The sequence below is a fragment of the Cryptomeria japonica genome, chromosome 10, assembly GCF_030272615.1.
Source record: "Cryptomeria japonica chromosome 10, Sugi_1.0, whole genome shotgun sequence".
Classification (NCBI taxonomy): domain Eukaryota; kingdom Viridiplantae; phylum Streptophyta; class Pinopsida; order Cupressales; family Cupressaceae; genus Cryptomeria; species Cryptomeria japonica.
The window spans coordinates 242,631,703-242,651,664 of record NC_081414.1 but is presented as its reverse complement, the minus strand read 5'-3'; positions in this window follow the sequence as shown (position 1 = coordinate 242,651,664).

The window sequence follows — 19,962 nt, the reverse complement described above, 5'->3', positions numbered from 1 at the left end:
TAAGGATCTGTGTGAGTTCGATAACCTCTAGTGTTAGCTCGGTGTGCATACCACATGTAGTTCTTTTGCTTAAGCCAACACTTCTCGGTACTATGTCCATATCTATTGCAGTTTTTACAAAACCCTTTGAATTTTGCCTTCTGATAGTTGTTAATAGACTTTGTCCTACACTGATTAGATGTGTGACCATATTTATCACAATTGTAACAATAACCATTGGACTTAGTGATATTCGGTTGCTTACCTTTTCTGATTTGGCATATGTTGGCAGTATGACCTTGATTTCCACAGTAGTAGCAAATAGGCTTCTTTCTTTTGATGTTATTCCTATTTCCAGCTTGCTTTGATGATTCTCCTCTCTCGGTAGTATGAATTCCTTTCTCGGTAGATTCTTTTCCTTTGTAACCGAGTCTTGCATCTTTGTTGGGTCTTCTTGTATTCAGTTGCTCATCCAACATCTTTGATGCTTTATAACTTTTCTTCAGTGTTTCTTTGGATTTCTTATCTATTCCAAGTCAACCTTGATACTTCAAGTTTTAATGCTTGATTTTCATCATTCTTCAGAATTGCTTCATGATGTGCATAACCTAGTTGATTTGTCATATTTTGTTGAATCCCAGTTAATCTTATGATTTCATCATTCTTATCAGATACTAAGACTTCAAGTTGTTGTTTCTCTCTTTGTAGATCTCTTGCTTTATCCTTAGTTGTCCTCAATGCATCTAGATTTTTAGTCATCTGTGTACTGAAATGTTCATGTTCTCTTTTCATTGCTTTTAGTTGATAAGCCAATGCTTTGTTCTTTTCTTTCAATACTCCAATCATTTCTTCAGTTTCTTCAGATATACTATTCTCTAATGATGTCTCAATTTGTTCCACTAACTCTTGAGAATCCTGCAAGTCATCAGATAATCTTCTTCTTACTTTCAGAGATTTTTGCATTTGCCTTTGCATGTCTGCAATCACTTGATTAGCATGATCCAGTTCTTCTTGCAGATACACAATCCTCCGAGATTTTTTATAGCCTTCCATTGATAAGATCTTTCTCTTTAGGTAGTTAAACCCTTTTCCAAGATTCAAGCTCTGATACCAATTGTTAGGCCCACTATGGAAAGCTAATGTACTGAGAGGGGAGGGGTGAATCAGTACTCCGAAACTTTTCTTGAATAATAACTTTACTGTTATGCATAAACAAAATAGTGTAGTAACATAAAATAAAGTTAAAACAAATAGATAACAATCATACATGATTCACTCCATAACACATATATTTTGGTTACGTAGAAACTCTTGGTTAGAGAGAAAAACTGTGGTGGGGATGGCACCCACAACTTCACTACTACAATAATAAAGAATGCTCGGTTAGAGCTACATTTTAGCTATTTCTGATAGCTTACCCTGTTAGGAGTAACAAGATCTGTTAGATCTACCTTGCTAAAGGATTTTACAACATTTATTCTGAATGCTGCACCTGGTTAGAGGCTTTACAATTTATAGACTTGATTAGAGTCTTTTACCCTATTAAAGGTTTCTCTTTCAACTTCACAATATTACAATAAAATCATTACAAATATCTGCAACTTTGCATCTGAAATGTTATAGCAGATTCTATGTGCTCAGAATAGATTACCTTGCTTATAGCATACCTCAGTAACCCATATAGTAACTTGGTAAACACTTCTGTTTACTCTGTTCTTCGACTGTTCTTTGAAAACCTTATCGGTGACCTCTGTGTCTCTGTAACAGTCTTCCTTCATGCATACATACACTTCACTCATGTTGTATAAATAGATCTCTTAAAATGGTGATCCAATTCATTGCTTCAATCTTACAAACAAGATTCCTCGAATGAATAACTAAACAAAATATTTCATTGGTTAGATTGTCCTTAAAATCATACACAATCTTCTGGTGCAATTTCCAATGTAATAACGGTTAGATGTGCCTCGATCTTGTAACACATTTTCATATGCATGTCCAGGTTCAATGTATCTGGTAACACGTTTCATTCAGTGTATGTCAACTCGGTGTGTCATCTTTACTGCTCGGTAGTCTCAAAAAGATACTCAGTAGACAGCTTGATGTATACTGTGTTCTGTGACTGCTTTCCTCTGTAACCGACTAGACTGTGCATACCGACTTCTCTATTTGTACCGACTGCATGATTCGGTAGTGTTAACCAGCTAGAATATATAGTATGACTTTGAATATAAAAACTAATGACAACTTGATAAGTAGTAACAATTATGTCCTCATACCGGTTCACATAATGCCAACAGCTACATGTGGTGGTTTGCAATATTTACCAAGTTGTCTACATGGGTATGTGCAGGATCATGGTGTGCCAAAACAGGCCCTTAAGTGGCAATAAAATTTCAGAAAATCAAAGTTATGCAACTTGACATGAAAATTTGAAAAAGTTGTGAATGTTATTTTTAAAATATGTAAGAAGAGAATATATAGAAAATTGAATGTAGTTTCTAAGCTACTAGTTGTTTTTTGGAAAAAAAATTCCTATTTGATGAAAATTTCAAATTTCAATGCAGTGGTACTAAAATTTTAGGAAAAAAATAAGAAGTAGACGTATGTCTGACCACCCCAATCACAATCAAATCATAATAATTTTTTATAATATTTATAATATAAGTATTAGACTCATGTCCGGATGTGACACATATTTTATTTTTATTTTTTATAAAGTAAATAATTATTTATGAATTTTTTATTACAACTTTTCAGAAATTCAGAAACTCCTACATCTGACCACCTTAACTTGGTCAAAACCTTATGAAATTTAATTTTTTTTTATTTTTCCCTATAGTAGACAAAGCATAGGATGTGACACATGTTTTGGATTCAAAAAATGTTATATTGTTTGAAAGTTATGAGTGTTTTTCAATCAGTATATCAATCAGGACTATTGTCAGAATTCAATAGAAAATAAATAATAATTATTTATTAAAGTCGAAATAAGACAAGCCTTATATTGTTGGAAAATTGGGAACGTCCTTAAAAAACCCTTTTTGTTTTATCAATTTTGGCTACAAACAATGTCGTCAGCCACTAGTGTAAAGTCTGGAAAATCAAGGAATACTAAAAAACACATTTTTTCAGTTGACTTTCCAGGCTTGTCACTTCCAAGCCAAATACCAAAGCATTCCCGAGCCAAAATTTGAAATTTGAAAATTTGACTACAAAAATCGGATATCCGATTTTAATATATAAATTTGTGGTCCCCAAAAATTTTCTCGTTGCCGCCTTTTGTTTACTGAACTGCCACATTAATGGCGATGCAGAAATACGATATCCGATAAAATCCAATATCGGATTTTATTAGTCATATTTTAGAGAGAGAGAGAGAGAGAGGGAGAGAGGGGGAGAGAGAGAGAGGGGGGGAGGGAGGGAGAGAGAGAGGGGGGGGAGGGAGGGAGAGAGAGATTAGGGGAGAGAGAGAGAGAGAGGAGAGGGAGAGAGAGGAGAGGGAGAGAGAGGGGGGAGAGGGAGAGAGAGAGAGAGAGGGGGGAAGGGAGAGAGGGAGAGAGAGATGGTGAGAGAGAGGGAGGGGAGGGGAGGGAGGGTAGAGAGAGATAAAGAGATTAGCGGAGAGAGAGAGAGAGAGAGAGAGATTAGTGGAGAGATTAGTGGAGAGATTAGTGGAGAGATTAGGGGAGAGAGATAGAGATAGAGACAAAGAGACAGAGGGAGAGAGACGGGGAGGGGGAAGGGAGAGAGAGAGAGAGATTAGGGGAGAGGGGGAGAGAGAGAGATTAAGACATCATAGGACATCATGAACCCTTATGACATTAAGACATCATGAACCCTTATGAGATTAGGGGAGAGAGAGAGATTAAGACATCATGAACCCTTATGACCTCTTAGGACACCATATGACCCCTAATGACACCATTTTTGAGGGAGAGAGAGAGAGAGGGGGGGGGAGAGAGAGGGAGAGAGAGAGAGAGAGATTAGGGGAGAGAGAGAGAGAGAGGAGAGGGAGAGAGAGAGAGAAAGATTAGGGGAGAGAGAGAGAGGAGAGGGGGGAGAGAGAGAGAGAGAGAGAGGGAGAGAGAGAGAGAGAGAGAAAGAGAGAGAGAGAGAGGAGAGGGAGAGAGAGAGGGGGGAGAGGGAGAGAGAGAGAGAGAGGGGGAAGGGAAAGAGAGATGGAGAGAGAGGGAGGGGAGGGAAGTTAGAGAGAGATAAAGAGATTAAAGGAGAGAGAGAGAGAGAGAGAGAGAGATATTAGTGGAGAGATTAGGGGAGAGAGACAGAGACAAAGACAGAGACAGAGAGACAGAGGGAGAGAGACGAGGAGGGGGAAGGGAGAGAGAGAGATATAGAGAGAGATTAGGGGAGAGAGAGATAGATGGAGAGATTAGGGGAGAGGGATAGAGAGAGATTAGGGGAGAGAGAGATAGATTAGGGGAGAGGGGGAGAGAGAGAGATTAAGACATCATAGGACATCATGAACCCTTATGACATTAAGACATCATGAACCCTTATGAGATTAGGGGAGAGAGAGAGAGATTAAGATATCATGAACCCTTATGACCTCTTAGGACACCATATGACCCCTAATGACACCATATTGGGTTGCTTTGGGTCATATTGTGTCCTAAGGGGTCATATTGTGTCTTAAGGGGTCCTATGGTGTCGCAAGACACCATATGACCCCTATGGACACCATATGACCCCTAATGACACCATAGGACCCCTTAAGACACCAAATCATGTCGTTAGGGGTCATATGGTGTCCTAAGGGGTCGTAAGACACAATATGGCCCCTTAGGACACAATATGACCCAAAGTGACCCAATATGGTGTCATTAGAGGTCATATGGTGTCCTAAGAGGTCATATGGTGTCCTAAGAGGTCATAAGGGTTCATGGGACACCATATGACCCCTTAGGTCACCATACGGTCCCCAACGACATGATTTGGTGTCTTAAGGGGTCCTATGTTGTCCATAGGGGTCATATAGTGTCTTGGAACACCATACGACCCGTTATGACACTGTTATGGACACCATATGATCCCTAATGACACCATAGGATCCCTTAAGACACCAAATCATGTCGTTAGGGGTCATATAGTTTTCTAAGGGGTCATAGGCCACAATATGACCCCTTAGGACACAATATTATGACCCCTTAAGACACCAAATCATGTCGTTAGGGGTCATATTGTGTCTTACAACCCCTTAGAACACAATATGACCTCTAACGACACAATTTGGTGTCTTAAGGGGTCCTATGGTGTCCCAAGACACCATATGACCCCTAACGACACAATTTGGTGTCTTAAGGGGTCCTATGGTGTCCCAAGACACCATATGACCCCTAACGACACCATAGGACCCCTTGAGACACCAAATCATGTCGTTAGGGGTCATATGGTGTCCTACGGGGTCGTAAGACACAATATGACCCCTAAAGACATGATTTGGTGTCTTAAGGGGTCCTTTGGTGTTGTTAGGGGTCATATGGTGTCTTTGAACACCATAGGACCCCTTAGGACACAATATGACCCAAAGCGACCCAATATGGTGTCATTCGGGGTCATATGGTGTCCTAAGAGGTTATAAGGGTTCATGGGACACCATATGACCCCTAACAACATGATTTGGTGTCTTAAGGGGTCCTATGTTGTCCATAGGGGTCATATGGTGTCTTGGGACACCATACAACCTGTTATGACACCGTTATGGACACCATAGGACCCCTTAAGACACCAAATCATGTCGTTAGGGGTCATATGGTGTCCTAAGGGGTTGTAGGCCACAATATGACCCCTTAGGACACAATATGACCCAAAACAACCCAATATGGTGTCATTAGAGGTCATATGGTGTCCTAAGAGGTCATAAGGGTTCATGGGACACCATATGACCCCGAACAACATGATTTGGTGCCTTAAGGGGTCCTATGGTCTCTCTCTCTCTCTCTCTCTCTCTCTCTCTCTCTCTCTCTCTCTCTCTCTCTCTCTCTCCTCTCTCTCTCTCAAAAATATGAGTATTTCTGCCATGTAGCAGTTTACTAAATAAATGGTAGCGACGGGAAAATTTTTGGGGACCACAAATTTTTGTACTAAAATCGGATATCCGATTTTAGTACAAAAAACTAGGAAAAACAGGGTTTGTGGGCCATTTTGTAGATTCCAACGGCCCACAGTCTGCATATTATGTTTTCTATCGAGGATCACAGGTTTTCAGACAGCTAGAGACAAATTTGTGATTTTGGGAGATTCTTAAAGTGAAAACTTACATTGTCAATCACGAAGGAGCATATGTGTGGAGGGAAATGGGGAGTAGTAGTTGTCGAAAGACGCAAAAGAAAACTTTCAAATGACCAAATTGAAGTGTATAGAGAAAGAGATAGAGAAAGTCATAGGAGGAGAAAACAAGGTATGTTAAATATTGCTAATGTTACTTCAACTGAAGAGGAAATTGAATTTGAAAATGAAAATGTAGATTTTGAAAGTGAAAATTTTGAAAATTTTGAAAATGTTGAAAGTGATAATGAAAATGCTCAACATGTGGAAAATTTTGACATAGGAGGTGAAAATGTGGAAAACTTTAACATTGAAGGTGGAATTGCTCAACCAAGTGAACCATATGTAACACCTAATTACTTTAGAAATGAAGACCCTCTCATGGATGAAAGACAAATTCCAAATCCAAGACCTTCAAGATCCCCAAAATGGTTATTTGAAATTGATGAGAACATTATTGTGAATCTTGAAGGCAAGAGGTCAACAAGAACCATTCGATTGTGGGCTGCACAACTTTTCAACCAAAATTTTAGCAATAAGACATTGACCGAGCAATGCCAAATCTTTGTTCAATTGCTAAAGATGATAAAGATGAGACCATTGCTAAACAAATTGAAGATTCGTATGAACAAGAAGATGGAGAGAAATTCTATTATTGCAAAAAATCTAATTGACATTCTCAATTCTATTGGAAAGAATACCAAAGAAAGAGATAAGAGAGCTGCTCAAAGAGTGATTACAACCTCCTTACTAAGCCATCAATTGAGGAAGGCTCATCAAATGAGACAAACTTGTGTTTATTTTAACATAAACCGTAAAACTTTGGATAGAGCACTTGCATGAAGACAAAGACTTGATGATCCACTTCAACAAGATACATGGGCATTTGGTGGGAAGCTTCCACGTGTTGATAGAAAGTTGACTAACAATGTGAAGGAAGAGATTAAACAATTTTGGCACTCTAATTCTAGAGTGTCACCCAATGTAAAAGATGTTTTGAAATTAAGAATCGGCAACCGAGACCACACACCTCATCCCAAACATTTCTTGGAATCAAGCCAAACAATGTTGTACAAAAAAATTTGTGAATTACATCCAACTTTGCAAATATCACAAAGGGACTTTAAATCTTTGAAACCATTTTATTGTGTTCCTCTTAAGATTCACAAAACCTGTTGTTGCAAGTACCATGTGGAGTTTTCAATGTACCATGAACTTTTATTTTATATTCATTCTATGATGCATACTAATGAGATGTTGTAGGAGTGTGGTGCAATTCTATTTCCGAGATCATCAAGAGACTTGCAAGATCTATTTTTATGCCCTAGAGATGATGGCTGCTATTTCTATAGAAATGATTGTTTGAATGAGAAGTGCTCAGAATGTGGTGGGTTGTCAAAGTTTGTTTCATGTTTTCATGAGGTCAGTGAACACAAGTTTGGAAATAATTATGTTGAGAAAAAAAGATATGAGACAATGAAATATACTTTGAAGAGTGGAGGTGAAGGTTCTAGATGCGAATTAGTCTCAAGAGAAGTGAGTATTGCTGATTTTATTTTGGATTTTAAGGAAAATCTTCTCTACAAGTATGCAAGGCACACCCATAGGTCTCAGTGGTTGGATCAACAGTTTAGGATGTGTAAGAACTCTTTCCTGATTGGCACTATTGTATCGGTGGTTGATTTTGCAGAGAACTATACATTGCAACCATAGAATGAGGTACAGTCTCAGTACTACAATTCAGTCTAGATTGCTATTTTTGTTCACATTACATATAGACATGCTCCTGATAGTACAGAAGAGGATAGGAAGATAATCAAGGAGTATCATTTTTATATGAGTGATGATAGATCACACTCCTCCAAGTATGTGAAACATTCTTTCGAGAATTTTTTTGAGTTCTTGCATGAGAAAGATATTGCAATTGACCGACTTATAATATGGTCAGATAATTGTATGGGTCAATTCAAGAATGCCCATATGTTTTATTGGTTGAGTAGAATGTGTGTGGAGAGGCGTATACCTCATATTTGGTGTTTTTTTGAGGTAGGGCATAGGAAGGGAGAGCATGATGGAGCAAGTGCATGTTTGAAGAGAGCTCTAGTTAAGGAACAATTGAGGATTTCAGGTGCAAATTTCTCTAATGCACATTCTATTGTTGATTGGTGTAGTTCAACATTATCACATATAGTTACTCTTGATTCAGCAATGAGCAGATTCTTTTGGTTGGTTGAGGAGGGAACAGTGGGAGATATATTGGATTGTCAAACAATTAAAGATTCTTCAAAGATGCATTCATTTCTCATCTCAGATGCAAGTACATGGACCATTTGGACATGAGCATTGGCTTGTTTTTGTTAGAGTTGTGTTCGGTGCGATTGGGATCAGTGCGAGTCAAGTGAGTGGGTTGATACGTGGGTTCCCCACTATCTAACTCCTTTATCTCAAACAATATCCTTGTCAAATGATGACATGGAAAGTTCACTTCAGTATGATCGTCTATCAGATCTTGTACAGCCAGGACATGTTTTTGCAGTTGTTGCACTGCAAGGGAATGAAGAGAGATCAAAATATTGGTTGGCACGATGTGTACACAGAAAAAAAAAGCTAACACAACCAGTGACAGATGATGACAGGTTCACATATCCTACAGGTTCAGCTGTTATTGTGGGAACTTGGTTGCGAACATACATGATTAGAAAGAATGGCATGCCTGCATTTGAAGACTATGAGAGACACAAAACCATTATAATGTATTCACACCTTATTATAGCTACAAATGTCAAGTTGTTGAAGCATCAAGCAAAACCAAAGACCAAAGAGCTATGGACAGTGATTACTGCTGATCATGAAGCAATACTGGATACTCTTGAATAAAGAGATGACCCTTCAGGCACACTTGAGTAGTAGGTCTTTAATGGTGCCTTATTTTTTTTATCATGCATTTCATTTCGAACAATGATCATTAAATCTTAATGATCAAGTTTGTTACGTGTATATTAAGGATGTCTTGAAAATGCAGGTCTATTGATGAACATTTTTTTTTTGGCAACACGGTTTTTGCATGCACATAGCAGGTACACGATATAATCGGAAGGGATGCATTTTTGCAACACGACTTATTATCATGCATTTGATGAGCTTTACAATTTTTGATGATATAATTATCGCAAAACCTTTATGCTCATGCAGGTCTTTATTGATGATATACAATAGTATATCACATTATGATTTTTGATGATATACAGGTTCATGCTAGATCATTCGCCGTTGACAAGACCCTCTCTTGGTGATGGTACATATTCTTTTGTGCATTATTGAGATAAAATTTGGTGCATAAACATTAAGTCAAGTGAATGTATTGCTATTTAGAAATGACCATATCTACCATCGTCTTCAACCATGCAGAGAAATGCAGTGAGAAGGGCTTTAATCAACATGCGTCTTTCTTCAAAGTTATGCTTGTATATTTTGTAGAGAAACTGGTAAGTTTTGTAATTATACAATCTTTGCATCTTAAAAATGTTTGAAATGATCTATTTATAATTTGCCAAACTAATTTGTATTAAGTGTTATAATTTGTTTCTTGTAGCACATTCATTCTGCATAAAAAGGTTACTTATTTTGGTCTTCATTTATATGCAGACATTGTTGTACGTAAGCTTTTCTCTTAGGACATGAGGATGTCTGATGCAGATGAAGTGGGATGTTGTATTTGTATATGGATGTGAATTGATGTAACATTGTTATGATGATATACAATGTCCATGAGCAAATTTTAGTTATATTGATGATAATGTCCATGTATTTGTACATGAGTACATTGGTGTAGTTTTATTGATAATGAAAAAAAATCATGTTTGCATATCCCTTCATGGATGTCACATGCAAGTGTAATGGTACTTATGTGTATACAATACATGGAAATATTCATGATCATTATGTGTCTATAGTGTAATGCTTGTTTATATATAATTTTAGCGCTCAAGGGACGACATTGGTAGGGTATGACCTCGAGCGTTGGATTGAGTGGGGGGGAAAATAGGAGCATGTGTAGGGTAATAATGCCTAACTAGACATGTTGGAGGAGACACTTCATCATCGCGATGAGCAGGACAAGAAATCAGCCACACGACAACATTCGATTGAGTGAGACTGACAATTTTTTTGCCAACTGAAAAATTGATGCCCTAATAAAACTGTAGGGTAACTTGAAAAACCGAGATAGGATTTTGTAGGGACCTCTCTCATGGCCCTGTAGGTTCAAATAGATTGTTTGCAGGTGCCATGGATTTTGAGTTAGGGCCCGTCAAAGTTTGACAATTTTGAGCACTTAGGGCGTTTAAGGGATGACGTCAGTAGGGTATGACCCCGAGCGTTGGATCGAGTGGGGGGGGGGGGAATAGGAGCATGCGTAGGGTAATAATGCCTAATTGGACATGTTGGAGTTGATGGTTTATCATCGCAGCGAGCAAAACAAGAAATTGGCCATGCGACAACATTCCATTGAGTGAGATTGATGATTTTTTTGCCAACCAAAAAATTGTTTCCCTAGTAAAACCGTAGGGAAACTTGAAAAAACCAAGCTAGGCTTTTGTAGGGACCCCTCTCATGGCCCTGTAGGTTCAAACAGATCATTCACAGGTGCCACGGATTCCAAGTTAGGGCCCGTCAAAGTTTGATAATTTTGAGCACTTAGGGCGCTCAAGGGACAACGCCAGTAGGGTATGACCTCGAGTGTTGGATCAAGTGGGGGGGGAAATAGGAGCATGCGTAGGGTAATAATGCCTAACTAGACATGTCAGAGCTGACAGTTCATCATCACGATGAGCAGAACGAGAAATTGGCCATGTGACAACATTCGATTGAGTGAGACTGACGATTTTTTTGCCAACAGAAAAATTGTTGCCCTAATAAAACCATAGGGAAACTTGAAAAAATGAGATAGGATTTTGTAGGGACCCCTCTCATGGCCTCGTAGGTTCAAATGGATCATTCACAGGTGCCACAGATTCTGAGTTAGGGCCCGTCAACGTTTGACAATTTTGAGCACTTAGGGCACTCAAGGGACGACGTCGGTAGGGTATGACCCCGAGCGTTGGATCAAGTGGGGGGGAAAATAGGAGCATGCATAGTGTAATAATTCCTAACTGGACATGTCGGAGCTGACGGTTCATCATCGCGACGAGCAGAACGAGAAATCGGCCATGTGACAACATTCAATTGAGTGAGACTGATGATTTTTTCACCAACCAAAAAATTATTGCCCTAATAAAACCCCGAGCATTCGACCAAGGTGGGGGGAAAAATAGGACCATGCATAGGGTATAAATGAATTGTATCAAGTATTGTTCATTAAATGAATTGTATTGTATTGTTCATTAAATGAATTGTATTGTTCATGAATTGTATTGTTCATTGAATGAATTGTATTGTATTGTTGATTAAATGAATTGTATTGTTCATTAAATGAATTTTATTGTATTGTTCATTAAATGAATTATATTGTTCATTATAAAAAATAACACTTACAATGAAATGAAATGAATTGTATTGTTCATTAAATAGCCATTATTAACCATTGTTAATTATTGGAATGAAGATTAAAGATTTCCATGATAACACCACACACAGATGAGCAACAATTTATATGATCGAATATCAACTTTTGTATATATAAAAAATGAAATGATTACAAATGTATGTCCATACACAAATATGGCATAAATGCCAACTAAAATAAAATGTATGTCTAAATACATGAATGTATGTCTAAATATGTGAATGTATGTCCATATACAAAATATACATGCCAACTAGACATGTAAGCATCCCAAAACTATCTATAACATCCTAAGTTGCTGATGGATCATCAAAATCAATCCTCTTCGCTGCACTTCTTGGCTTTGAAGGATCATGCACAAGAAAAACAAACCACAATTAATATTAGTTATATTATATAATTCACATTCGAAAAGTTAACATAAAAATGAACTATAATTGAACTATTCATGTTTACCTCATCTTCACATTTTCTCTTCAACTTTGCAGGACTCTTGATGTATGTCTTCGGTAGAGGAGGTATGTTTTGAATATTTTCATACACAACCTACATATGTTCAGAAACATGACATTGATACAAGTTAGCATATAATTGTCACTGATAATAACAAATTATATCTACTAATCAAAAAATAAAATAAACACACATCTACTCGAGGCATCTCTTCTTCTTCTTCAGGTATACTGGGTGTAGTCATCAAGGATGTGAAGCCAAGAATTCTCTGTATATATACACAACAAGTATATGAAACTATCAATCTATGTCTAGACATGTATAATCACTATAAGTTATTTAAATTATTCATTCAATCATATTTGCATTCAATTACCTTTCCCTTGTCTCTAGCTGCACTACCAGATCCTAAATCACACTGCCCCGCACTCATGCTGCTTGTGCCCTACAAGAGTAAAATAAGATATACATGCAAGTTACTACATAATTTAATAAATACCAATATAAATGATGAGCATGTATGTACAATAAAATATAAACGACTAGGTGCAATAATATATGTACCGTCAAGCTATCAAGGCCAAATGAAATGGCCGACAAGGTGCCCTCCTGAATCTGTCTCAACTCATCCTTGGTCATCAAGTATTAAATAGACCATGTAAATAAAATTAGTACTTAATATTATCTAATTTATAAATATTTAATTAAAATATAACATGAACTGTGAAAATACAAATCTTACCACTACATCATCAATGTATGATGACGGTGCCTCCTCACCTCTAGCATGTGAGGACTCCCCAGGGTATCCTCCAGTCTATGTAATAACATCTGGTGCATCATGCATCTCATGCACCTCATAATCTGCACTGTCCACGGGAAGATCAACGAGCTATCCAACTGGACCCAAGCATACATGCCCACACATGACACAACTATGGGGCACGCATATGTGTGGAGCTAAGGATGATGTGTCAATGGCATTGGATGCACCGCTACCATCAAGAGTAGGCTGAGCTACTGACGCAACCTAAGAAACCAAAAGGCTACTCAAAGAGTGAATAGCCGATATGGCCCGTGAAGTTGCCTCACAAATGATATCAGGATGCTGCACTGCAGGTGGGGGATCAACAGGAGGAGGGGGGACATATGGGCCCTGGACTACTCTGACTGCCCCAAGTCTATTTTGGAGCATACCTAAACCTACACCCTAGAAAGGTTGGATGTCAAAGTAGTTCACATGTTTGTTTAAAATAAACTCAGCATACAATTTTTTTATGAAATAGAAGGGGATATCAAGATTGTTGTTGGGTGGTTTGTGGAAAACCATCCACCAACGATCCCAAAAAATTTTCACAATCCCATAATTTGTGCACCATTAAATAGAAAGTTTTGGTTTTTTGGGATCTACAGGCTGACCACTACGGGGATTTCGGCTTTGGATATCTCGAGATCCTTGATATCCTTATACGACAAGCCATCTACATATTTTTTCCTCATAGAATCTCGCCACAAAAGGGCGGCATTGTGCTCCTTAGTCATGGTTTCCATACTTTTTTATGATCGACGTGAGAGGATCAAACATTAGGTTTAGACGAGGGATCCTACGATATACTTTTGCAATCCCCCTCAATTCATTCAAATTTTGTGCATTCAAATCCTGAATTGAGGGGAGGTTTGGCAAATGAGGGTTTGGTTGTTGCAGTTGTGTTTGGTCAGGGTTTTCATTGTTATCCCCCATTTTTAACCTAATTGAATGCAAACAATTAAATTTAGTTAACAAATATAAACAATTAGGTATTTGATTTTAAAAAAGCTAGTTTTCATGAAAAAACCATATTTTCAATGAAAATTCAAATAAACATTAACAAAAAATACAAAAAATGAATGAAAATGATTGAAAACGATAAAATTATTACCTCTCAATCTATTTTTTAGCCATTTTTTGCCAAAACACTAGATATCGAATTTTGATGAAATCGCGTGGCACGTGAGTTAAAAATGACTCACGGGTGTAGACACCTAAAAGTTGCATAATTAATTAACTGAATTTTATTCATTTAATTGCTCTTAAATTATTCTAATTAATATACTCTTATTATATCTAAGCCATTCAATTAAATTTACATTTAATTAAAATCCCTCTTCTAGCCCATTTAATTAAATTTACATTTAATTAAATAGTTTCCTGCCAAATTGAATAAATCTAATTTATTCAAATTACCAAGTTACAACCAATTGAAATAAATTAATTTTATTTTAAATAAATCCTATTAGTCCTCACCCACTTGCATTTTCCTACATCTCCCACTTTCATCCTAAATCCCCTTCCTAAATTCTTCTAGATTCTTCTAATCCTAATCAATTAATCGAAACCCATTCATTATCCCCTTTCCCTAAATTTGAGGAGGTCACTTCTCATATTTGGAGGAAAGTCTTCCAAAAGCAATAAAGACTTTATCCATTCAACAAGATAACTTGTTGAATGCCCCCTAATTTGGAAGGACTCTTACAAATTTGTCCCCAAAGTCTTCAAACCATTAATGGTTAACTAACCCTTAGTGGCATGGTTAGAGACTTTTTGTCTAACTTAACCTCCATCTACCCCAAGGGTCTCATCAAGAATTTATTGCTTTGACCATGGTTATCCTTTTAACCTTTGCACAAGAGTTTATCCTTTGGGTAAAAGCTTTATCCAATGGATAACCTTGACCTAACCTTAACCCTTACCTCCTAGGGTAACCATGCGGTCTTCTCAAGCATTTAATGCTTCCTACCTATCCTCTCAACCAACCTTATGTTGACAATTGTCACCATTTCATTGGTGAAAATTGTAAACATGGATTGACAACTTTTAATCCTAACCCTTGATTAACTCTTTCAATCTCGACCATCCATTGCCCTATTTTTGCTATAAATAGAGCTCTCCTTCCTCCATTTTAAAGATCTAGAGATTCAAGTTTCATGCATCTAAGCTATAGTCATTTTAATCTACCATTTTAACCTCTCTTTGAATAGGAAACATCTTAATAAGCATTTTAAGAAACATTTCCATTATCATAAGAAATACATGTTAGACTAGTATATCATGTTAGGATAGTATTTGTGCTAGCCTTGCCATATTATAATCTAGTTTATTGCATCTTGTAGAATCAAGCATAGATAGGAATGCATTCATACTAAATCAAATCAAAAGCATCCCTTGTTCTTGCATTTGTCATCCCTAAACCACTTTTCTCAGTGATTTGAGCGCAAAGGCATTGGTTTGAGGGACCTTGTGAGATAGAGAACCATGGAACCAACCTTGGGAAGTTGAGTCATCCTTCATGACTCCATAACTTGTACCAAGAAGTCATGTGGGTGTGTGAGGAAGCCTCTTTGAGCTCCACTTTTCACATTTTTGAGTTTCATTGATCCGCTTTTCCCACATACATTTCTGGTGCCCACCTTGGGGCTCTACCCCATTAATTAAATCAGTTTTAAAAAATAAGCACTTTTATAGGTACGCAGGGAACAGGAATCAACGCGTGGGGAACATCCCTTAGCGCATCTAGTTAACATTATAGCGCATCATGTACATTGTTTAGCATGTGAAGTCCTTAACTTAGCGCATAACTGCCACTAATCTTTTCCTGTAGGTCTCGACGTGGAGGAAAAAATAGACCAACGCATCCGGAAAACAGCTTAGCACATCGGGTTTGTCCGATAGTGCAACACAGTCATCCTATAGCACGTACAGTTTGTTCTATAGTGCATCATAGAGGGAAAATAAAAATAAAATTGTAACCGAACTTAAGTTTAGACTTGTAAAAGTCCACCAAATCCCAGATTTTCTAACTATCTAATTGATATTTTGTAGGATTTTGGCAGTTTCTTGCAGATGGAGATTAGTTTTATTAGAAGAATTACAAGCAATTTAAATCTTTGCTAACTTAGCTAAGTTAGTTAAAATTTAGAGTCTTTTTAATTCTTGTTGGATAAAATTTAACACACCTTATTTTACACTATAAAAGGAACCACAAAAACAATCTTGTTCTAGGAGAGAAAATTTTCAATTTGAGTTCTAAAAGGAACAAAACAATCTTTTATTTCTACAAGCAAGGGCTAAAAAGAATCTCACCATCCTTTGGTGCATAAAAGGATCAGTTTTACATTTTGCAAGGAAAAAGAACCACACTTTAAAAACTTTGTTCACAATCAAAGAGGGAAGGTCTTCCCCTTTGGATCGATTTCTTTTTTTGACCAAACATCGAAGTTTACTTTGTTGACCTGGTCCTTTTCCTAGATTAGAAAATCATTGCTTTGAAGGAAATAAAAGAAACACCATGTTTTCATGGAGCAACATCTCCATATATAGATCTTAGAAAATCATTGACTTGAAAGGTAAAAAGAACCTTGTTTTCCTTGTCTCGAAAGTAGAAGGTATATGCTCTCCCCTTAACTGGGTGATCAAAAAGCCAAACTACTCTTATGCTTTCAGTCATACAACATTTCAATCCTTTAGCAAGCCTGCCTTCCTGAGGGGTTGAAAAACTCTTAAAGCCATTTTTGGCCAGTGTGAAGGGAACGACCTAAGTGGGAAACGACTTTGACGCCGAGTGTTCCAACCCACTATAATCAAATGTGGAAAGTGACAAAAGTCCTTTTCAACGGTTGCACGCAGCAATTAGCCTTCCCCCAGTATCCTTGAGATATGTAAAGCCTTTGTTCTAAAGGTTGGGAAGCCTCCTGAAGGAGTTTATCACTGACGACCGAACATGAAGCTTGATTATGAACCTTAGCATTAGAAAATTTGAGCCGAGTCAGTAACCAGACATTTGTAATATCATAGTGCAAGGGTGGGGAAGAATCCACCCCCAAGATCACTCACCATATATCTCCCAAGATAACTACTCAATTGTGAAGCAATTCACTTTGAGTTAATTTCTGGCAAAAAGCAAAAAAATGGGTGCCCTCTAGGGGGTGACATGGTTGTTTGAGCTGACGGAGTATCGAGACTAGTGGGCTATGGTATTACTTATGACCCTTGAATAAAGAGTCTTTTTGAAGTGTATTCTTTGTATCCAAACTTGTTGAAACATTGGGGATTTGAATACATCCTCATAGAACATACACTTATTGTTTAGTTTAAGAAAAAATGGTTACTTCTTTGATGTTCTGTTTTCATTTATTGCTTCAAGAAATCATCTATCATCACTGAAAACTTAAAACAAAGTTCCAAAATTGGAGAAAACAATCAAGTCAGGGCAATTTAGCGAGTAAGAGCAACATCTTAGCGTGTAGCAAACATATTTTAGCACATATAACTTTACCTTTAGCACGTAAAGTCTTAACAGAAGAACTTCACCAACAGCTAAAACCAACAAATACAGTTAGTGCGTTCTAAAAATAGCTTAGTGCGTGGAACCATCAACTTAGCGCGTGACAGTCAACCTTCAGCACGTAGAGTATAAGCAGTAGCGTGTCAGTGGCTCACATTAGCGCATAATCTTTTGAAAACTAGAGAAAACAAATTTAACTAGTGAAACCAGTTAGCGCGTAGCAGGGGGCAGCATAGCGCGTGGAGTATTTTCTCTAGTACGTATAGAACATTCGGTAGCACATAGAGTCTCTATTTCAGTGCGTGGTCAAAACCAGAAAAATAGAAGGCAAAACAAAGGTAAAATTGGAAAATTTTGAAAGCATTTTCGGAAACCTCCTTTCATCAGCCTGCACTTCATCAAATCAGAATACCAAAAACAGAGAATTGAAAGCTATTTCTAAAGCAAGTGTCTAATCAAACAAAAGTTGTCTAGAATCTGAAAACTAGTCACACAATAAACATATCTATCCAATCAAAATCAGGAAACATCATCACAAGTGGCAAATAGGTCCTTTTTATCTCACGGATTTTATCCCAAAAACACACTTGTTTTAAAACTTCAAGTTGTCAAATTGAGTTTCCATATCAGGAAAGCTCTATTCCATATCATTTGACACACTTTGTCGTGAGGGGGCATCTAAACCTTCATTTTGATAAAGTAAAACTTAGGTTTCCAAAACAAGATAAACTGAATCCAAAACAACTCAAAGGAAACCATTGATCGCTTGTGAATGACTAATCCTCATATTCTGAGAAGAAAGAATATTTATCATAGCACTAAGTTGAAGAAACAACAACCAAGTTCTTCAAAATTTGCCAAATGAAATAAGTTTTTATACATCAATCGTCAACTCTTCAAATCTCATCGAACATTCCTTCATCATGTACAACTCTATATTCAGAACAAATCAAATGAATTTGACAAAGAATCTTTGAAGACTAGAGCATTCTGTCAAAAATTTGCGTTCAATCAAAAAATCAATCGTGGAGGAAAGATCAATCCAGAATTCTTTCCTGATGAATGCATCACTTACAACATACCCTGATTTGAACCACCAACCCCTAAACAACATATCGAAGAGGATTTTATCCCCTTTATCATAGAAAGTTTCTACTAGATGCCTACTGTTACTCGCTCTCAACAAAACAAACAAAGCAAAACATCACTAGAATCAAGCATGAATTGAAGGTTATCTAATCCTTTTGAAGGTCCACACCTAGAGGACACTAAAATTTCTGAAGAACTTCTTCAAAAATGTCAAGAAAGCGCTTCATTTCAGAAACTTGTCGAAAGACTCATAGAAAATGACAAAGAAAAATATTTGCTCATGCTCACAAGAAAAGGAGTTAAACTTCTGGAGGACTTCGACACAGACATTTTTAGAACTGGCTCTTGACATTATGAATATCAAGAGAGACAAAGAGAAGAAGAAGCTCACGATCCTGAACAAAATATACTAGAACAAAACTTGCCTGAGCAAGGCATCCCCAAGCAAAACATACCATTCCATACACCATTTCAACCTAGAACAAATGCAAGGGAAGAATTCCTCCCTCAGCAAAATAATGCACCTTTGATGGCCCTTACTCAACAAATGCAAATGTTACAAAAACAAATGCAAGACATGCAATAAGGGACAATAGTACAGTATTCATTAAATGAAATTTATTCTTATTCGTTTGATCGAAGATTGAACATGATGCCTTTTCCTCCAAACTTAGATGTTCCCAAATTTGACAAGAACGATGGGAAAAGTGATCCTCGTGATCATGTTCAAGAATTCTGCACAATGAGTCTTGAATTTGCTCATGATGACACCTATTTGATGAGGTTATTCCCAAGAAGCTTGGGGGGACAAACAATGGAATGGCTATCTAAAATCACACCTCCTGTCAGATCATTCAATGAACTCGTCAACAAATTCATAACTCAATATTCCTATAACATTCAACATGTTATCACCATGCTAGACGTCTATAACACCAAATAGAAAAACAATGAAACATTCATGGTATTCCTTCAACGTTGGCGGCGTATGGTTTCAAGATATCCCCGAGATATCCCTGAAAAGGAGAAAATGGAAATTTTCAACGACAACTTGAATGGTGAGATGAGTTACAGGCTCAAACTCTAATGCATACCATCTTTCGCTAAATTAATTGAAAATGGCATTCAAGTAGAAGAAGCATGTGTCAAGAAAGGAACGCTAAAATTCTTCAAAGAAGGAACAAGTTCATCAAACTACAATAATCAAAACAACAACAATTTGGACAAATCCAGATGTTGGACTAGAAACAAAAACAATGGAAACAAAGG